General features: G+C 52.2%; 1 protein-coding gene and 1 long non-coding RNA gene across 3 annotated transcripts in view; one reads left to right on the top strand and one right to left on the bottom strand.

The window, feature by feature from the left end:
* Positions 1-23,043, top strand: part of LOC129385561 (uncharacterized) — a 400,056-nt gene that overhangs the window by 10,067 nt on the left and 366,946 nt on the right. The gene's annotated exons all lie outside the window — the stretch shown is intronic.
* The window catches only part of LOC126533636 (cysteine-rich motor neuron 1 protein-like), a 186,431-nt gene that overhangs the window by 39,433 nt on the left and 123,955 nt on the right, over positions 1-23,043 (bottom strand). The window lies entirely within an intron of this gene.

The following is a 23,043-nucleotide window of genomic DNA, read 5'->3' as shown; positions in this document are numbered from 1 at the left end:
CTGGCACTCTTCATATACTACTTAGTGTTTACTACCACCGCCATCATATATCGTCGGCCCTCTCCTAGACGGATTCATCTCCAAGGAGGTGCCAGTCGACGTCTTTTTAAGCCTGCAAATTTCTTTAAATTTCCTCACGCCGTCTAATTCTCTGCCGTATTCTACTGCGCCTCGACTATGAGTAGGGGTAGTTTTTCTTCCCCCCCCCCTCCCGCGACATAACGCTAAGGCGAGCTGGCACGCCTTGGGAATACATGGCAAACAAGTTGGATGTCGGTGCCGTCGTCATATTCGGAGAGTGTATATCAATTCCTCCGGTTTTAGCAGTTTAACAATGAAATCTCGCACACCCTAACCTGTGACGCATACATCGCACCCACTTTGGCATATTCCAAAGCGTTAGAAGCTAGAAACGCGTTTATAGGCTGGAAACTGTGTCCGGTGGCGCTAACTGCGTATGAAATTCGGAGGACGAGTCCCATTATAGCAACAGTGACTACCTTGCTTAGATAGTAATGTTGCTAACCCTACCGTTACCGAGTGCAGTTATTACCAACGTAATAAATGCTGTGATAACTAGGTAGGAGCTACAGCCTCCTTTTGTTTTTCTTCTTTAGGAGTTTACGTATGCCTCGGTGCTGCTAAGTCTGTGTCCCTTGTGTAGTTGCCGCTCGCTGCACGACGCAGCAGCTCCCTCCGTTCCGCTCAGCTCATGCCGCTGACATACCCTCCGTGTGTGCGCGATACAGAGTCGCGCATTCTGCAACGCTTGCGGGTCATTCAGAGCCGCTCAGAGCTCGAGTTGAGGTCGAGTCAACACGAGGGTTGCGGAAAGAAAAAAGGCTACTGACCGTCTGCGTGTTTTTGCTGCTGCGCGCAGCGACGCGGTGCTCTGAAACTTTTTGTCTCTCTCTCTCTCTCTCTCTCGGGCGGCAACGTTATTTGCACGCTCGGAGTCTGTGCAGCCGCTATCTCCTCCGATCTTCTGCGCGCGCATGCGCGCCCAAACAGCATGCAGCCTCGCGTTCACAGCTTGTTGCCTTCCTCTGTCGAGAGCTCGCCTCTCGGGCGCTGCCGGCCGGCTCCTTCGTTCCGCTCTGCTGTGCGCGTGCCTTGCGGAGATCCTTCTCGCGCTTACGGCCGATCCGGTGCTTTTTTTCAAAGCGAAGTTTTTCTTTGCGTCTTCGTTCCGACTATCCCCCCCCTGCTGCCGGCTGCCGTCTTGTCGATTAGCTCTTTCCGAATACGTGGGTCACGCTGAAAGTAAAGTGGTCGTCGTCGTCGTCGTACAGTGGTCGTCTCTGCTGGCATCTGTCTTGCACGACTGGCCGGTATAGCGGACGTAGTGCAAGCAAACAAAGGATATAGTGCGATTAAGGCGGCTCCACGGTATGCCGGACGTAGTGCTAACAAACACCGGGTATAGCGCGAATAGGGGCTGCCCGATTGGCCGGTGCCGGGTATAGTGCGAAGAAGCGCTTGATGTATAGCATGGATTGAGGCGGCTCGCGACGGCAAGTGATGCACGTCGTCATTAGAGAGCTTTAGCGTGACCGGCATTCCGCTAAACACGAGCGGACTGGGCGTTTTACCGGATGAGCGGAGGTACATATGTTAACGGCCTGCATGGTGCAGCCACCTGGTGGCGCAGAGCTCAACGAAACACGGCTAATGTTGCAGTAATCGAGTGTACGATATTTTGCTGGTGTAAATTTTCGGCAGCAACATGATTACTCCGTTGCCGAAAATTTATACCAGCAGCGAAGTAAAATGCACTGGGTTAATGCAATATTAGTTGTTTGCCTGGTTGAGCTCTGCGCCACCTGGTGGCTGCACCATGCAGGCCGTTTGCGCTTTCGCTCATCCGGTAATACTCCCTATTGTCATGCCGCCGCCGTCATTTCATCGCTTTCGTGCCATTGTGATCGCTCCATCGCGATCATGTCATGGTCACCTTTCCGCCGTTTCAGCTTTGTCGCTGTCACTGCATTGTCAAGTAGTCGTCATCACGCCGCCGTCTTCGAACCGTCGCTATCATTCCGTCGGCGTCGCTTCGTTGTTATCACACGTTTGCCGTCGTGGTCGTTCCATCGTAGTCTTCGTGGCGTTGTGATTCCACTGTCGTCGTGCCGTTTTCGTGACGTCGCCTCCGTTCCAGCTCCGTCATTCCCTTTGTCACACCATCGTCTTCGTGAAGTCGTCGTCGTAAAATCGGCATCATTCCAGCATCGGCACCACGTTGTCGTCACGCTGTCGTCGTCAAGCCATTGTCGCCGCTCCTGTGCCGTCACGCCATCGTCGGTGCACCATCGTCACCCCATGGTCGTCATGCAGTGGCTGTCATACCAGCGTCGTCATCCTATACGGTCGTCACAGCGTCGTCGCCACTCCAGCGTCGTCATACCACGGTCGCGTGTATTCGTCAACGTGTGGTTGTGGTCGTTCCATCGTGATATTGTCGTAGTGATTTCAACCATTATTAACTGTATGCAAGGATATCTTGATGCCTGTTAGACGCTACCGGCTACTCCCATTTTTCTCTGAAGGAATAGACGAGGTCAAAAAAGTTTGTATCGCTATGCCGTTCTCGCCGCGCGTTCGTCGTCATACGTGTCACGTGTATGATCGAGGGCAACTTGTTTACGTCGAGCGAGGCGGTTCCCAGCGGAGTTCCGCTGGGAACTCTGCTGGGAACCGCCTCGCTCGACATACCCGCGGGGTCGTGCGGTCTGAAATTGTTTGAGGTCTCCAAGCTGCATGCAACACCGTTCTTCACAAATATCGACGAAATATTCGCTTAAACCGATTCCCACAGCGCGTGGTATACGCAGATCTTTTTTTTTTTAACGCATTGACGCTGCCGCGCTAAAGCTGTCTATTCCCTAGAGAAATACGAACGGCTTCGCGAACTCGCCTCCCCCCTCCCTGTAGTTTGCCCTCCGGTTCTGGCGGTGCTGCACGATTTTAGCGGGGAGAGGGTGCGTACAGCTACACATGGCATGCTGTCTCTAGCTGTCTCTGCTCGAGCGTGACGCCAGCTTGGTTTCTCTCTCCTCGCGGTAGCAAGCGAGCGAGTGTTGTTTGTCCGTGGCTCGCAGTTCACCTGCTGTGTCTGCGCGGCCGCTGGCATCTTTACGAGCCCCGTGGAGAGCTTCGCGCCGGCGGAGAGGAGGAGGAGGAGGCCGTTCTGTCTGTGGTCGGCGTGAACAACGCGGAAGGCAGCGACAGCGGCCACTCGTGTGTTTCTGCAGCTCTTTCGGCGTCCGTTTCGGATACGGCCCCCACTTTGTATATCTCTCTCCACTTTATGTCTGCATCTCCGCTTTGTCTGTCTCTCCACTTTACCCATCTCTCCACTTTGTATATATCTCCCTCCACTTTATATATCACTGAGGATAGCTATAGGGGCTTGTTGGTACGGCATATCTTATTTTGCTGTAGTGCTGTTGAAAGTTAGCGCTATGTGTGTCAGATGTGCCTTTCTGTTGTCCTTGTTCAGCTTGCGCTACAACAAACTAAGATATATATCTCTCTCCATTTTGTATATCTTCTTCCACTTAATGTCTGTCTCCCCTTCATATACCGCTCCATTTCATATATATCTCTCTCCACTTTATATCAATATACTTTACCTGTCTCAAAAACTTTATCTCGCACTCAGTCGTGGACGCCAAAATCTACTCCTCCTATGGCGCTGGCGGGTCATGCAGCCTCACCTGACTCTTGAGGTGGAGAGTGGAGCCAATTACAACTCTCCACCTTCTGCGACACTCACACACTGGGGTGGATACGAGTAATGCGCTTACCGCTCTCCACCTTGGCACTTACGGTGGAGAGCTGGAGCCAGTTGGCATTCTCCGCGTTTTGTGACACTGGCGTGCTGCGGTCGACGCGAGCGATGCGCGTCCGCGCATGCGCAGCGGCAGCGTATAGCACGCTACCAATCCCACGCGCGGTGGCTGGCTGGCTCAGTGCTGCGCGAACGAGGCGGCGCGAGCAGCAAAAAACGCTGTCGTGAAGCTTTCTTTAAATATAGCACGCGAACCGTCTGGGTTTCGTGAAGGCTCGATCACGTGTCTTTGCGTCCAAAGTAACGGTCTATCGCGGACGCAGCCTGTTCCTGAAAGACGAAAACGCACATGTAAACGCCAGTGCGCCCTCTTCCAGATTACAACTTACGACGCCAACAGCGCAAACTGACGCTTCCGCGAGGGACTGCAACGCGGAAACAACCTGGATATTGTGTGCGCGGCTCTGACGGCACCGAACACGTTCGACGGGAATGTGATGCGAGGGGGGGGGGGGGGGCGAGCACGGCGTATTTGTGCATTTCCGACATGCAGCATATGTAAAAGCGTTGTACGTCGGAAATAGGTTGCCAAGTTTAGCACTTCGAAATAAGGCGCTTGGAATCCTCATGCTGGGCCAACGTTGTAGCCGAGTGAAGCCGGTGTGGAACCAACCTTGGGCATACATTGGGCCAGTTACTGCACCGCCGACCGAGGTTCCACGCCGCGGTCGCTTAACGCTGTGGTTACACGCCGCGACGCGAGATGGCGTTACCGGCGCGTTAAGTTTTCTACTAAATGGCGCTACTATGGCGCTGGCGGGTCATGCAGCCATACCATGGCAACGATGTACTGGGTAGTGCTTGGATTTGTCTAATCTTTTTGCTTTGTGGCTTCGACGTTCTACTGGTGCTATTTATTGCGCTTTATCTTTCAAAATTTCTAAATTATGTTTTTCCAAGCGCACAAAGAGGAGCAAGTTTCTACGCAGGTGCACTTCATTGCGAATTGTTGCTTTTCAGTAACACGGCATTTTGCTCAAGAAGATAGTTTTAAAGTCGCAAGGCAGTCTGAAGCGAAAAAGGCGTGTGGAGTTTAGGCAGTCATGCGTACTGCACGTCATTGTCACCGTGAGAGAGAGAAAGCTGAGTCGAATCCCGCTAATTCGACCTCGATTAATCCGAACTTTGGCTTAATTCGAGAACATTGGAAATTGTTACAAGAAACCATTATCGCTATGGCTGAAAACTCGTTTAGTTCGAACATGAGAGCATGCCGCTTCAGCTAATTCGACCCCCACCGATGCTCCCTCATGCGCACAACGGTTACTAAAAGCTTAAAAAAACACACAAAATCTGCAGACGACCCTACCGCTTCCCCAGGTGACGACAGTGACGGCAGTAACATGACCTGCAGTGATGATGACGACTTGCACTTTGCCCTGAACGATATGTTTCTTTCGATAATTTCGTGAACACGTGCGATAATGTCGAGGGCTGCGGGTCGCTGACGGACGGATACCTGTGCACTTCTTGTAATTTCTATCGATGTAATCTGCCGACGATCGCAGACTACTTCAAGGTATATAAAAAAGAAGGTTGGAATCCGTTCATTTTACCGCCATTTGTTAATACGACCTTCGGTTAATACGACCAAAACTTGCGGTTTCCGCAAGGGTGGAATTGACGGGAGTCGAGTATACGTGCAGAATTGTGCCAGCGCATATGTAGGAGCCTACATTCTACTCTGCATGGGGAAAGGGATCGGGGACAGAAAGTCTCCAGGCAGAGGAGCAGGGCGGGAAAGGGAAAAAGAAGGAACAAATATTGCCACATCCTATATGGTCGCCGCGGGTATGTGCCAGGCGATGAGAACGACGCTGAAGTGGCGCGCGGGTGGAAAAACAGAGACGACAACGACGTCGCGTTGACTGCTCTCATAAAAGTGCTTTTACACGTCCTCTACGCCGGCTATCCGTCTCCTAATAGGCTGCGACACTGGTGGAGGTGCGGGGTAGGATTGTCTCATGCTCGGCACCCCTTCGCGGAGCCATACCTCGAAAGCGGAATCACCTTCGTTCATCGAAACTCCTGTTCACCGGTACAGTCGCCGCCTGCTAGGCCTGACGCCCGAGTTCAACCCTTTGCAGGACCCTGCTGGAACGCGTCAACCTACTTCCGCCATGGCTACTGCAACTCCATCGCAGGTGACGCTTCAGAATCCTAAGATACCAGAAATTTTCCACGGCGACGCTTTTGAGGATGTCCAAGATTGGCTTGACCAATTTGAGCGTGTCGCCAGTTATAATGACTGGGGCTCCCAGCAAAAGCTGTCTAATGTCTATTTTGCGCTTCAAGACAGTGCGCGGACGTGGTTTGTGAACCGGGAGAGAAATTTGACCACGTGGGATGCCTTCCGCACCCAGCTGCTAGACACGTTCACTAGTAGCGACAGAAGAGACAACGCGCAGCGCCTACTTGAATCCCGTATTCAAAAACCAAACGAGAGCGTTGCCATGTTTGCAGAAGATATGGCCCGCCTTTTCCGCAGAGCAGACCCTGAGATGGCCGAAGAAAAGAAGTTGCGCTATCTCTTGCGCGGAGTGAAGGAGGAACTCTTTGCCGGGCTCGTGAGGAACCCACCAACGACAGTGGCCGAATTTACCAAGGAGGCTACCGCTATAGAACGGGCACTACAGCAACGGTACCACCAATATGATCGCAAGAGCTCGCCGGTGAACGCTTCCATTCTACCTGAGAGCTGCAGCACGTCTCTACGTGAAGTCATCAGAGAGATTGTGCGAGAGGAGATCCGGCAGCTCGGGATCTCTCCCATGGCACCAGCGGTGGCTTCTGTCGCTGATATCGTTCGGGAGGAAGTTCGAGAGGCCTTTTCGTCGCCCGACTGGCAAGCGGTGCCGCGACGATTGACCTACGCGGAAGCTGTCTGCCGTCCACCTCCTGCCACTTCGATGCTGCTGACACCGTCGACCACTACGACGCAGCCATCACCGCCACCCCCGACGCCCTATTTTCGACAGTCACAGCCGCCGCCAACTATGCCGTATCGCCGCCAGTCGATCGCTGCGCCTCGTTTCTACAGTGAATCCTCTGCCGGCTACCCGCTTCGAAAGACCGATTTGTGGCGCACCGCTGACCGCCGGCCGCTATGCTTTCATTGCGGCGAAGCAGGACATGTTTACCGCGCGTGCCACTACCGCGCGGCTGGGTATCCAAAATTTTCCAGCTGCAGTTACCCTGTGTCTGATGCTGCACGTAGCCGCGACGGAAATTCTACAAACTTTCGGCCAGAAGGTTCAACGACGCCTCGATCGCGTTCCCCCTCTCCGGCTCGTTACACCCCACCGACCCGTCGCGAATTTTCTGACGCCTCTAGGGGCAGGTACCCTAGCCCGCGCCGGGGAAACTAGACGCAGCGACCTCCGGGGGTGAGGTTGCAAACCGGCTAGCTACCCAAGAGCCCCCATCTCCGACGATCGACGACTCTACAACTCCGACGACTCCAACCACACCTCCTGTAACCGATGCCGTCAGCGCCGATCTTGTCGTTTTCATTGACGGCCACCAAGTGGCCGCTCTCGTCGATACTGGTTCGCATTTTTCGATAATCAGTCAAAAGCTGGCCGACAGGCTGCGAAAAGTGAAGACGCCGTGGACCGGGCCCAACATCCGAACTGCCGGTGGCCAGTTGATGACGCCGATTGGAAAATGCACAGCCAGAATAGTAATCGCCGGCGCAACCTTCGTCGCCACCCTCGTCATTCTCTTTGAGTGTTGTAAAGAACTTATATTGGGGATGGATTTTTTGAGAGAGTATGGTGCAGTGATTAATGTCCGTGACCTCGTCGTCACATTTTCTACGAGTTCAGACGACGTCGACCCCGCAGAGCACCAGCGACCCCGCTTACGTATCGCCGACGACGACGTCGCGCTTCCACCGCGAAGCTGTTCCCTCGTGCCTGTAATCTGCGACAACTTCAACACTGGCACTGGCGTCGCTGAACACATCGACGCACTGGTACTGAGTCAAGGCGTTTCCATCGCCAGGGCCGTAATTGACGTACACGACGGACGTGCTGAACTCCTGCTGACGAATTTTACCGGGGAACGTCGACACATTGTTAAAGGCACGGCTGTTGCTTACTTCGACGAATTTACATCAATACAGGACTGCCTCTCAGTGGAGCACGCGACGTTCACTGGGGCTATGCCTGCCCCTGTGGTCGATATCAGTCCCACCTTATCGCCCGTCGAACGCAGCAGCCTTCTTGAGCTCATCAATGAGTTTAAGAGCTGCTTCTCATCCACGTCACGAGTTAGCCAGACGCCGCTCACTAAGCACCGTATTGTCACCGAAGCCGACGCCAGACCAATTCGGCAGAATCCTTATCGTGTAGCACCGAAAGAGCGCGAGGCAATCCAGACACAAGTGAAGACGATGCTTGACGACGGCGTTATTCGGCCATCTAAGAGTCCTTGGGCATCGCCTGTCGTATTGGTGAAAAAGAAGGATGGTAGCCTGCGCTTCTGCGTCGACTACCGAAAACTCAACCTGATCACAAAGAAAGACGTTTATCCGCTACCGCGTATCGACGATTCACTGGACAGGCTGCGAAACGCACGTTACTTTTCGTCGATGGATTTGAAAAGCGGCTACTGGCAAATAGAAGTTGATGAGAGAGACCGTGAGAAAACCGCTTTTGTTACGCCCGACGGACTTTATGAATTTCAGGTGCTCCCCTTCGGTTTGTGTTCTGCGCCGGCAACGTTTCAACGACTAATGGACACTGTACTCTCAGGCCTCAAATGGCAAACCTGTCTGGTCTACCTCGACGACGTGATTGTTTTCTCCGTAACGTTCGAGGAACACTTACGGAGACTAAAGATGGTCTTCGAAGCAATACGCTCAGCTGGTCTATCTTTAAAACCTGAAAAGTGCCATTTTGGCTTTGAAGAACTTCAATTTCTCGGTCACGTTGTTAGTCGTGAAGGTGTCCGACCTGACCCTGATAAAATATCTGCCGTTGCTAATTTCCCAACGCCATCAGATAAGAAGGCCGTGCGACGTTTTCTGGGCCTTTGCGCCTACTACCGACGGTTTATTGCGGAATTTTCGCGCATCGCATGGCCATTGACCCATCTTACCAGAGAAGATGTCCCCTTTGTGTGGGGTGAAGACCAGCAACGGGCTTTTGATGACCTACGGCAACGGCTGCAGGCGCCTCCCGTCCTCGCACACTTTGATGAAGACGCTTCTACGATTCTTCATACCGACGCTAGTAATGTCGGCCTCGGCGCAGTGCTTGTACAGCGGCAGGATGGCACCGAAAGAGTGATTGCTTACGCCAGCAGGACGCTATCCAGGACGGAGGCTAACTACTCCACTACAGAAAAAGAATGTCTCGCTCTGGTGTGGGCCGTCCTGAAATTTCGGCCATATTTGTATGGTCGGAGTTTCACCGTTGTCAGTGATCATCATGCACTTTGCTGGCTGACTAATTTAAAAGATCCAGCTGGTCGGCTTGCGCGCTGGAGTCTTCGGCTCCAAGAGTTCGACTTCACGGTTGTGTACAAATCGGGGAAACGACACACCGACGCCGACTGCCTCTCTCGGTCTCCTGTTGAGACTGCAGTCCACGACGATGATGACGCGGGTTTTCTAGGCGTGCTAGATACTGTCGACGTTTCACGCCACCAACGCGAGGACGCAGAACTGGTTCCTCTTTTCAATTACTTAGAGGGAAAAACAAGCAGCGTGCCGAGGTTATTCGCGAGAGGGCTGCCTTCGTTTTGCTTACGCCACGACGTCCTCTATAAAAAGAACTTTTCACCTAATGGCAGCAGCTACCTACTCGTCATTCCCGCATCTCTTCGCGACGAAGTCCTACATGCCTGTCACAACGAGCCGACCGCTGGTCACTTGGGATACACCCGCACATTGGCAAGAATTAGGCTAAAGTACTATTGGCCAAGACTTGCGTCGATCGTGAAACGTTACACACAGACATGCCTAGATTGCCAGCGCCGCAAAGCCCTACCCGGCAAGCCAGCTGGACTGCTGCATCCTGTTCAGGTACCGCAAGCGCCGTTCGAACAAATTGGCATGGACCTTTTAGGTCCATTTCCACTGTCTACTGCCGGAAATAGATGGATAATCGTCGTCACTGATTATCTTACTCGATACGCCGAAACAGGTGCTATCCAACGTGGAACAGCAGCCGAAGCAGCGCGATTTTTCGTCGAAGCCGTCGTCCTAAGGCATGGCGCTCCCGCAGTGGTCATAACAGACAGAGGATCTGCGTTCACGGCTGCGCTTCTGGATACCGTGTTACGACTAAGTGGTACCACTCACCGAAAGACCACGGCTTATCATCCCCAAACCAATGGGCTGACAGAACGTATGAATAAGACACTGGCAGACATGATGAGTATGTACATCGACGTCGACCACAAGAACTGGGACGAGATTTTACCATACGTTACATTTGCGTATAACACGGCTCGCCAAGAGACAACACGCGTGACGCCTTTCAACCTCGTTTACGGACGCGAAGTGGCAACAATGTTGGACGCAATGCTGCCACACGAGTGCGGTGACGACGAGACTGGTGCCGAGGAGTTTACGCAACGCGCCGAGGAAGCCAGGCAGCTTGCGCGTTTGCGAATCCAAGAACGACAGGAATACGATGCCCGACACTACAATCTTCGGCACCGATCCGTCACATACAACGTCGGTGACCAGGTGTGGATCTGGACTCCGATTCGTCGGCGGGGGCTGTCTGAGAAGCTCCTGCGAAGATACTTCGGCCCGTACACAGTTCTGCGCCGCATCAGCGATGTGAATTATGAAGTTGTCCCCGACAGCCATAACTGCTCCAAACGCCGGCGGAATCTGCCCGAGGTTGTGCACGTGCTTCGTATGAAGCCCTACATTTCCTCGTGACCTCAACTTTGCACCGTCTGTGCACAGCCTTCGGTGGTTGGTGCATCGGGACGATGCCTTTTTTTTTTCAAAGGGGGGGCAAATGCCACATCCTATATGGTCGCCGCGGGTATGTGCCAGGCGATGAGAACGACGCTGAAGTGGCGCGCGGGTGGAAAAACAGAGACGACAACGACGTCGCGTTGACTGCTCTCATAAAAGTGCTTTTACACGTCCTCTACGCCGGCTATCCGTCTCCTAATAGGCTGCGACAATATATATGATCATGGTGTGTACAGGTAGCACAAAGGTGGTGATGCTGATGTTAACAGGCTAGAGAGGGAGAGAGAGAGAAAGAAAGAGAAATAGGAGAGAGGAAAGGCGGGAAGGTTAACCAGACGCAGGTCCGGTTTGCTACCCTGCAGTGGGGGAGGGGTGTAGGGATGAAAAGAGAGGAGGGAGGGAAAGGGCACAGTTTGGCGCACGTTTGAAGGTTCGCACCGATTCTATAAACGGTATCTTCATATTTAGGGCGGTATTTTGAAGAAACACGCAAATAAATTTTAAACCTTGCAGCTTGCAGCACTTTGGGTCTAATTGTAGACATTTAGCTCCAGAGTGTCCCCAGAGTAACCTTAGTAGGAAGCCCTACGACTGCAACGTGTTTAAAAGTGTATACATCCCGCTACCTCGGCGCTCCGTTGCACTTCTTCCTTCCACGGAGGGTGGAGGGGGGGGGGGTGGAGTTTTTGAGAGTGCTCACGCGGAGGCTTGAGTAACGACTCGGGACACACACACACAGAGAGAGAGAGAGAGAGAGAGAAGTTCCACGTAGCGCGCGGCTGCAGCTGCTGTTTCGCTCGAGAGAGTTGTTGGCAGGCCGGTGGTGAGTCTCTGGGGGATCGGAGACGCAAGCAGTTGCTCCTCACTGTTGCTGCCCCTTTGTTTCTTTTCTTTCCTCATCTGGATGGCAGTTGTAGTGCCGACGATGGATGCGTGCTACCGTAGAGACGCGTCTAATTGCCGCGGCTATTTTTAAGCACGGAGAGCTTGCGGGTAGGAGAGGGGGGGGGGGGGGGGGTCGACCAGATTACGAGGAACCTCTCGCAGAATCTCGGTTTCGCCGCAAAAAAAGAGGAATCTCGTCCTATTGCCCCCTTTTTTTAAATTTTTGCAGTCCTGAGAGTGTGAACAGAAGAGCATGACCCCTTCAGAAGATATCTTGTTTTTCCCCTGGGCCCGCGGCGAAGTTATTTCTTCAGTCCGTGTCGAGGAACGCGCCCACCTATACAGACGACAAGGAGTTGGCAGTTTCGTGGTCACGTGGTCAGACGACGGCTTACACTGTTACGTTCCTCTTTTGGTGCTGAACCTAAACGATTTTGACTGCTAGCTCGTGCAGCTTCACGTGTGTGTGTGTGTGTGTGTGTGTGTGTGTGTGTGTGTGTGTGTGTGTGTGTGTGTGTGTGTGCGATATAAATTTTTATTGTTTTTCAATGTAAAAATCCTTGCTATAAAAAAAGTTCGCGTCCATGTTCTCTCTTCATGTCCCGTCTTTCTTTCTTCTTTTCGCGCTGTCCCCATGTATGTAGCAACGCGCATAAACAAGGCAGCGGGGTGATTGAGTTTCGCGCAGGGCAAAGCGGACGGTATTTGTCATGGTTTCTGTTTCAGGAGGACGGCTAGTACGTATAGCAACGGATTCACGGCTGGCGCGCGCCCCGCCCCGTACCTGGCGAAAATAAAGGGCGGCCGTTAAATACGCTTCTACGCGGTACACGTGCGGATGAAACCGTGCGCTCAGCGGACGGCAACGAGGAAAGCTGTGTGGGCGCTCTCTCGCGATGATGACGACGACGAAGCCGCCGGTGTTTGCGCTCCGTAGCGTCTCGTCGTTTGCCGCCAGAAATGCCGCCAAAGCCGCCGCGCTGCTGTTCCTGCTCGGCCGGGAGGAGTGTTTTACGCGTCGCTGCGCGTGCACCGAGCGTGCGAGCGAGCTAGCGCCGTTCCCGTCTGTGCGAGAAACGAGCCGAGAGACTTTGCGAGAGGCATATCTGCAGTGCGTACACAGTTCTCGCATCGCGAGCACGGTTTGCGCGCAGGAGGAGTTGCGTTCTGACCACGAGAAGAAGCGGCTCCCGTTAACATGCCTTATTCCGCGAGGTGTGGGTGGGTGCGTGTGCGTGCGTGTGTGCGCGTGTATTTGAGTTTCTTTGCTGGTGCTCACGTGTGTGTTTGGGCACGTGTGTGTGTGTGTGTGTGTGTGTGTGTGTGTGTGTGTGTGTGTGTGTGTGTGTGTGTGTGTGTGTGTGTGTGTGTGTGTGTGTGCGCGCGCGCGCGCGCATGTTTACCCGGGTATATTGTTCATATCTGCGTTCTGTACATACGCGTTTCTGCACATGCGCGCACTATTCGCGCCGCCATTTTCCTCGCTCTGTCCCGCGGTACGTAAGCGTCGGTTCAAATACACGGCCGCTCCGGCCATGGTTTGCTCTCGAGTCTACCGACGAGCAAGTTTCCAAGAGGTTGGCTCTTTCGCGACCTTTGCTCGAAGGATCACGCCCCCACGGTTCTTCTCGGCCGCGGCGACTCGATCCTCTCGCACTGCGTCCGTGTGCGACGTAATATGCTGTGCGCGCATCCTCTTTCCCTTCTCTTCCTCTCCTGCTATGCGAGAGCGCTAGGTGTGGCGTAATGCTCGCGAGGCAATACGTTTCCACGATATGATACACTAATAGTCAGTCGAACGAAATCAACGTTTGTTCGAGCGCCCAGCGACATCCGCGAGGTCTTCGTAATGGCACATTGTTAAAGCGCATTTGTGCAGTGTGTGAAAGATAATTCTATATAGTAATAATAATAATCACAGGGTGCTTGCGTACACGCGCGTTTCAGTGACAAAGATCTCGCGACGAACGAGGGACATTCGTTTCGGCAGCGACGACCAGTCCCACGAGTGGTCAGACTCGGGTGCCATATGCGCCTTGCGGTACAATGGGCAACGTGGGCCTTCGCTTGGCAGAGAAACGCACGCAAAGTAATCTCACCGAGACAGAGCCCGTCATCAAGCAGCTCACGACGACCGAGTCTTGGAACGTTTTCGCAAGCGCACGTAGTGTTACCTTCCACAGTGTTACCTTGGCCCGTTGCGTCGTCTGTGGAGTAAACGAGAGGAAATGGGGCGGAGCCAACGATCGTTGGCAGCCGCAAATTACGGGCCGGCATGCGGCACGGCCTCGGGACGCTCGTTTACCGCTCATGAGAGCGGCTACCCTCTGCGCGAGTATATGCACCTCGTTTTAGGCTTCTGCGCTTCGTAACCTGGCCATCGTCTATCCAAGACATATGTTGACACGCGCACGGAACACATATATACACGCACAGGCGTACGCGTACGCGTAACACACACACACACACACACACACACACACACACACACACACACACACACACACACACACACACACACACACACACACACACACACACACACACACACACACACACACACACACACGCACGCACGCACACACACACACACACACACGCACGCACGCACGCACGCACGCGCACACGCGCACACGCACGCACACGCACGCACACGCACGCGCACGCACGCGCACGCACGCGCACGCACACGCACGCACACGCACACGCACACGCACACGCACACGCACACGCACACACACACACACACACGCACACACACACGCACACACACACGCACACACACACACACACACACACACACACACACACACACACACACACACACACACACACAGAGAGAGAGAGAGAGAGAGAGAGAGAGAGAGAGAGAGAGAGAGAGAGTCATGTGTGGTGTCTCCCTGGAATGCGCAACACAAATACGTGCGTACAACATTCGCTCGCACGTTTGCGAAACCGCGCGAGGACAGACAATCTAGACAGCGGCTGCGCTAACGGCTTCCTTCGCACCACGCAAGCGCCGCTGTCCCCCCCCCCCCCCCTCTCCGTCCCTCCATTACACACATATATACACACGCACACAACCTACCTGGCACCTCTTCCAAGTCGGCGCAGCCGTTAGCGCGCCGGCCATGTAGAAAGACGACGCCGCCGCCGCCTCCTCTCGTTGTGTACAGCTCTCTTGCCTCGCCCGCATTTTTATCTTTTGTCTTGCGTTTATTTATTTTTTCTCAATCCCAGATTACCGTCTCACCAGCGTGCGCCGGCCGCGTCGGATCCGACGCCGCGGCCGAAGAAGCGCGAAGGATCATTAGCACGTACGCAGCGAAAGCCATCTATGGCGTCCCGTCGTTTTCGCGTCCTGCCTGCTTCCCACCCCACCATAGTACATTTGTCTCTCTTTCTCTCTCTCTCTCGCTTGCTTTGCTTTTCGGTCGTTCAGACGGCATGCTTTTGTCGACTCTCCGCGGCGGCGGCGAAGCGCACGAACAAATAAAAGAATCTCTTGTTTTTGCCGGTTCACTTTTGTGTAATAAAAATGTAATTTTTTTTTTCGTAGTTCTCTTTCGTTTTTCCATATTTACATTTCTTTAAGCGTGCGCCTCCGAGCCGTAGGTGCATGGAAAGACGACGAAAGAAATAGTATGTTAGAGCAATTTATAGTTTGTACTGGTTCGTGTCGACCTATTTGGGACCTGTCGTGTGTCGTGTGTCTCACCATGCGCGCGCACACACACGCAAAAAAAAAAAAAAAAAATGAGACGAGCAAAAATAACGATGACGAAAGAAAGACGCAAGTGCACGACGATTTCGGCTGCACTTAAAGGACCGGATGTGACACGCGGCAATCCAGTCACTACGGAGCCTCCTGCACAAAGGCGTTTCTCGTAGTTCACTTCTATCAACTAGACTTCGCATAGTCCATTCACAAATGCGCATAGTCCACTCATAGTCTATGGTATCGTAGGGAAGGCGGGGCCCAACGTCGGGCGTTATTGACCCAACATCGCACAACACTGGGCTTACAAAGGGTGTTCAATTGACGTTGCTTTCATTTCTGCTTGTGTCCGTGTTTGACTGGTTCGTGAAAGCCTCTTGTCTGAAGCCTCCTGCGCGTCATATCCACGTAAAAAAAAGAAGGAACAGTTAGTGTATGACAACTTTATTACCATGCCATTTCTGTATCCTTATTTTCCGTTTCTGCCTTTTTTCCCCCTGTACTTTCACTAACAGTTTCTGCAGATGACTTTTTCCCGTCATTTTACAGAAAAAGAAAACTCTCACATAGTTTACCCCTCCCCCCCCACCCCACCCAGCCCCCTTCTTCATCCGCTAGATATATATCCCAAGCCCGCCTTGCCGCCTAAGTACATTCACTGGACATATCGCTGTACCTGATTGTGTACCTGTATCGCCGTACATTGCATCCCGCTTACCTAGCCTGTGTCAACCCGCTGTTCGTTTTCCCTGCATTACGCACGCAATCTCCGGGACGTGCCGTCAACGCGGCGAGCGCGGCAGGAGTGTCCGTGTAACGTTATCGCAACAAAATGTTTACAATACGCGGCGCTCACAACCAGTGAGCGCACACAGACATTCACACACGCCGTGGTTGCTTAGTGGCTGTGGTGTTGGGCTGCTGAGCACGAGGTTGCGGGATAGAATCCCGGCCACGGCGCGGCCGCATTTCGATGGGGGCGAAATGCGATGAACACCCGCGTACTTAGATTTAGGTGCACGTTAAAGAACCCCCTGCAGGTAGTCCAAATTTCCGGAGCCCCGGCCACTATACGGCGTGTTTCATAATCAGAAAGTGATTTTGGCACGTAAAACCACATAATTTTAACGCGCATTCACCCGACAGCAAGTCGCGCCACTCGGTGGCGCTCGCGTCGAGACTCGGCCACGTGACGTGACGTAATGAGCGAAGGAGAAACACTCGCGCGCGCACTCCGCGTGCATGGCCAGGGCTTGTCAGAGGAAGCCCACCCGCCTGTGGGTTTTTGTTTTTGCAAAGCGGGCGCCGACTGGGCGATCGAGCCTGTGAACGGCTTGCCCTTGTGTCGTGCGCGAGCGCAGACATGCGTGGTATGCGAGCGAGAGAAGAGAAAAAATAAAAACGAAAACGCGAGTAACGGTGGCCCCGAACAACAACTGAACTGTGCTGAACGCCCGCGTCCCTGACGGGCGAGGCTTCTCTGCGGCGCTAGCGCCCGTCCTGCGAGCGTGCGCTGTGGCAGAGCGTTGTGCATCTACCGTGAGTCCTGCAGCTATAACGTTAGCCGAGCTGTTAAACGAGAAAAAAAAATGCCTAAGATACACTTATTATACCTATGCAGTGTTCGGTTGTCACAGGTCCGATGATCGAACAAGGTAGGTGTTAGGATTGTGTCTTGCTCGGTGTTCTTTTTTAATCTTTCTATTTTTTTTTTTCGTTGAACAGCTTGGCTAACGTTATGTGGGACACCCTATACAACGCGAAAGTAAGGCCATGCGACCGCGAAGCAGGTATGTGGTGTATATCAAACACAAAGCTTCGTGGTTTGATTATACTAAGTTTGTTGGCTGTGACAGTATAGAAAAAGTTCGGATACTGTAGCGTCTGCCATCCCGAAATAGGAAATTAAAGAAAGGGTTGTATATAAACGAGATAACTGTTATACAGAAAACACTATAAAAACCTGTCACAGAAAAGAAACGCATATTAGATGCCCTGTGATGGTATACACACGAACAATTTATATGCATGGTTTTTATAAGGAAGCTCGTATAGCAGGTGGTTTAAATGTTCAGCGGGTGCAGGGGGAAGGAAGACGACGACGTTTCCACGCAGACGTGGTTTCCTTGTGTTCCTTGGAAATTGCTCGGCAGCAAAGAAAATCTCGCCCTTATCCGGATACGAAGCTCATCGGAAGCCTATGGAGACCTGTGGACTCTGGTGAGGACCCTTCTTTGCCTTGTCCTACGGATCCTGCTCGTCTGATAGACTCAAAACAAGCACGGCTGGCGCTTAGGCTTAGTGCGGCCGAGCCGCCGCGCTCGCCCGACGAAGAAGAAGTGTTTGTGCCAGATGTGAGCTCCTCATCTGTACCTTCCACTGGACTGCTGCGCGTGACAACATCCATGCCAACTATGCAGCCGAAGTGTGCAACCGATAGCTCGAATACCCAAGATGCCACACCGAAGGACAGTCCTCTTCGTGATGTGCATGTGAACCTATCCGCAGTCGTGCCGACGGACACTGGTGACCCTATGGACGTGCAGCCATTTGGCGGTTCGACGAATGCAGCCAAGCGAGGTCCCCCTATCAACGTGCTTCAACAAGACGCCATTGCATCGCAGCAACCGGCAAAAAAGGTAAGGGCCACCCCAGACAATTCCTCCACGGCCTCCCCTACGCCCGCTCCCTCTCAGTCTTACCCAACGCCCACCCCTTCTCAATCATATCGAGATCATATACGGCCCCTTTCATGCTACGACATAACTTCAGTAGCCACAAAATATGTCCAAAGGGTCATCGACCAATCTCTTGAAACCACCGGATACAAAGGGTTCGCAGCATACAAATCTACCAACTCGATCAATGTGCACTTGGCATCTCTCAGTGATGTGCAGAAAATGTGCACTTTAACATCTATCCCGCTGTCAGAAGGTCAACACCTGCCTGTGCAGTGCTACTTTGCATCGGGCCCTAATATACAGAGGTGTGTTGTCTATGGCATTGACCCAGAAGACACCCCTGAGATAATATGTCGTGAATTGACCTCCACGACACACAGGGTGCTCGCAGCTAGATTCATGGGCAAAAGCCGTACATGCTTAGTGACGGTACAGGCAGTGTATCCCAGAACGGTTTTATTACTATGGTTGCATATTGCGACCTAAACCCTACCTCCCTCGAGCAATATTCTGCTACCGCTGCTTTCAACGTGGACACATGCAGGCATTTTGCCCACAGCGTACTATTGATCCAGAAAAGCTCACACCAGAAGGCCAACCACGATATCGATGTGGCTTATGTAAATCTGATGAGCACGATATGACAAGCACAAATTGTCCGACTAAACAGAAGGCCACAATGCGGATACGAAAGGCTGTACCAAAAACGACTATAGTAACAACACACAATCGTTATGAGGTTCTTGCAGAAGAGCCAGAGATGCTCTTGGCAGAAGAGGAAAAAGCCCCAGAAACACAACTGTATTCTTCTGTTCTTAAACGTGGCAAGCAGTCGCAGACAAAGAAACAGAAATTACCGGAACCTCTGCATCAGTCAGATGATGACCATGATGACATTGACGCTCGGATAGACGCACTGGCCAGAGAGATTGAGCGACTACGCAAACATAAAGAATTGGTAATTCTGCGTCGTCAGAAAATAGGACCGACACGTGACACATCAACCACTGCGAATGCCACCGTTACGCCTGGATCCCGTCCGGCACCACAGGTCAACCAAGCTGTTTGGACAGCAGTTTTAGATCAACTTGCTCAACTAACGTTGCTCATTCAGAATTGCCTGCATCATGGCTAATTCTCTGCAGCAGCTGTCACAGGATGGAATTCTACAGTGGAATTGTCGGGGCCTAAACTCCAAGTTAGGAGAAATTAAAACCAAGCTTCAATACAATAAGCTACATGTATGGGCACTGCTTATTCAAGAGCATAATAAGCTATGCTCCCTATCCAATTTCAATGGGTATCATAACCCATCTATTAGAGATAGACGTGCTACTACAATGGCTTCAGCTCCGGGAAAAGCTGCAGTTTATATATCATCGCATATTGCTCACACAGTGATTGACCTGGAGCCATGGTGTAGTGGTAATCAAGAAGTTGTCGGGGTCCTAACACGACCAGTGAAGACGCCTGTCATTCTAGTGTCATTCTACGCCAGACCGCAGCGCACACGTTTGAACTTGGGGTGGATAGCCCATCTCCGGTCTGCGTACCCGGGAATTCCTATTCTCGTGGGTGGAGACTTCAATGCCCCACATACAGAATGGGGGTACAAGTACAACTCCCGAAGAGGATACCAAGTTAAAAACATCATGAGCGATGCCACTTTTACACTGCTGAACCATCACGCTGTGGCTACCTGTGCTGTACCCGCAGTATCTAGAACACACGCTCCAGACCTCACGTGGTGGTTGGGTCCTGGAATGCCGCAGTGGCGGGTGGAACCAGACACATGGGGCAGTGATCATATGCCAATAATGATTGGTTTGCACAGAACGTGCATAAAGAAAATTCGACGACGAGTAACAGTCACGCATTGGGATAAGTTTCGGGAATCATCGATTGATGAAGTACCCTCAGAGCCCTCAGAAATTCTTCCCGCTTTGCAAGAACTGCTACGGAGGAACACCACTGTGACCACAGTTGACGAGGAACAACCTCAACCGGACCTCACCCTTTTGCAACTTTGGGCAAAGCGACGTCAGGCAGAATTGTATGCGTCGAGGAATCCCGATGCACCAGGTAGCCGTGCACGTGCTAACCATATAGCGGCGAAGGCGCGTCAGCACGAAAAGCAACTTTCTCGACGACGATGGTATGAGTGGTGCGAGAATCTTGGATCGGGCATTGGAAACAGAGCACTTTGGCGTACGTTCCGGTCAATGGAACGCGGTCATAAGCAACCTGACCCTGCAGCGAGCGTTAGGTTAGCGATGCAGAGTTCGCCACATCAATTTGCAGAACACGCTGCTAGAGCGTTTTTCCCGAAATACGATCAAGCGTCACCTATAAACTGCCCCGATATTGATGAGTCTGCCACAACCTCCAAATCCGAAATATCCAGCCCTTTCAGCATGGCCGAACTAATAGCGGCGATTGAAACTTCGAAGCAACGAACAACACCTGGTCCCGATGGTATTCCTTATGAGGTTTTCAAGAACATGGAAGGAGCAGCTCTCGACGCACTTCTTCAGGCTATTAATAAAGTATGGGAGACTGGAAACGTTCCACCTGATTGGAAGCATTCACTTGTTGTCGCGATTCCGAAACCAGGAAAGTCTCCAAATAGCCTGCAGTCTTTACGCCCAATTTCACTAACCTCAACTGTCTGCAAACTCGCTGAAAAGATGCTGGCCACACGAGTTTCCTGGTGGCTTGAACGCCACGATAAATATCATCCTGCTCAAATTGGATTCCGTTCTTACTTGGGAACTGAAGACGGCCTTTCTATGTTATCAGACGATGTTTTACAGGTTTCTCCACACAGTCATGCTGTGCGCACGGTAGTAGCAACAGACATAACGAAAGCTTATGACAATATCGACCATGAAATCATTATATCTAACCTCATCGACCTGGGACTTCCACCGCGGGTGATAAGATTCATCTACTCATTCCTTCAGAATCGCACATTTGCGATTAGAGTAGATGGAAGGCAAGAAGGATATTTCACATCGAACAGAGGAGTCCCACAAGGTTCGGTTCTGGCTCCTCTTCTCTTCAACGTTGCTTTAATACCTCTAGCCTGGCAACTACATCGGATTCCGGATGTGAGGTTCTTAATCTATGCGGATGACGTCACTTTGTGGTCCGTGCATAAAGATATATCTAGACAAACTCAACAGCTTCAAGAAGCCCTTGATGTGCTGACCAACTACGCTCGGAAAGCAGGATTGGACATTTCCGCCCAAAAATCAAGCTATGTTGTGGTGGCCAACAAGAAAGGACGCACAAGAATCACGCAGCACCCCTTCACATTTAGACTCGGCGCAGTGACAATCCCTGAGGCTTCTGAGGTCCGCATACTGGGTCTCGATATTCACCAATCCGGCAGTGGTGCCCACTGGCTCCGTAAAACCAGACAGAGTTCGACTAAAACACTTCACCTTATTCGTCGCATTGCAGCAAAAGCAGCTGGAGCTCGTACTGACGTAGCTCGACGGTTGGTGCGTGCAGTCTTGCAGCCACGAATTTTATATCAAGCACAATTTCAACGGCTGACTTTGGCACAGCTGGCACAGTTGGAGACGATTAATCGCGATGCTATGCGCACAATCACAGCACTGCCCCGCATCACTCCGATACCAACCTTACAGGAACATGCCCAGCTCAACACAATTGCAGAGCTAATTTTGCAACGTGAAAAAGCACGTGAAATAAAAAAGCAACTTATTCCGGCTGTCGCTGCGTTGCATGCTCATTTTCACCGCGGCTCTCGGATTGACAATCAGCTCTATCCAATGCCTCCCTGGGAATTCACCAGCATCACAACTAATAAGCCAACGAAGTTACGACGCAGCGATACAACAGGTATTATTGACGAACACAACAACGTCGATGCATCATGCGTTAACACCTGCAAAGTCTATACGGATGCTGCCATTCTCCCGGACGGCGGAAGGACATCATTCCTGAGTACTACGCATAATTTCATCAGCGGCCACCACCGCTATTTATCTACGGAAGCCAGCGCTCTAGTAATGGAACTTCAAGCCATCCATGACGCTGTGCAAGATGCGACATCTAAGCTGCCTACCATCAAGCAACTAGATATATTCACTGACTCTTTAGCGGCTATTCAGGAACTCAAGAAGGTTGATAAGGCGATGGAAATCTGCGAGAGAATACACACTATGAATAGTAAGACAGCTACTTGCGTCAAGGTACACTGGATTCAAGGCCATTCAGCAAACCCTCACAACATTGCTGCTGACCAGCAGGCACACTGCCCTCCTAATCCTGATCCTCCACCTATTCCCCTCCCACCCCAACCCCGTAACTCGCTGCGAGCCCGTAAAAATGTTCTCCGGCAGGACACACGCGCTCTTATCCCACCGTGTGTCTGCTCCCTCCCCCTTCATCTTACTAGGGCGGAGGAAGTTGTGCTTAGGAGGCTTCGGGCCGGGGTGGCCCTTACACCGGCTGTTGTCTCAAGGTGGAACTGGTCGCATTTACCACTGGGTGCTACGTGTCCATACTGCTCCATTCCTGTGGTGGAATCAGATGCATACCACCTAATATGGACATGTACGGGTTTACAATCGGAACGCTCGCGTCTCCTACTGCAAGCCGGCCTCCGCTACAGTGTGACAACCAGCTATGACCGCTGGATACATGACAACAGATTCCACAAAACACTGCTTCAATTCATACACAACACAGGCCTCACAGCACACATATAATACACATATACGCTCCAAGAATTATGCCTTAAGGGCAAGCCTCTATCGCAATAAAAAAAAAAAAAAAAAAAAAAAAAAAAAATTTCAGCGGCACAAACTTGGCTCGCTGCGATCTTATTCGTGTTGTGTTGCGTACGACCTGGTACAGTGATTCCTGTAGTCCGCTTCAACTGGGCGCCGGAGTGGAAGCTATACAGGTGGCTTGAGCCAACGGGCGGCGTCCT

The sequence above is a fragment of the Dermacentor andersoni genome, chromosome 7 (assembly GCF_023375885.2).
Source record: "Dermacentor andersoni chromosome 7, qqDerAnde1_hic_scaffold, whole genome shotgun sequence".
Classification (NCBI taxonomy): Eukaryota; Metazoa; Arthropoda; class Arachnida; order Ixodida; family Ixodidae; genus Dermacentor; species Dermacentor andersoni.
This window is presented reverse-complemented; position numbering and strand designations above follow the sequence as displayed.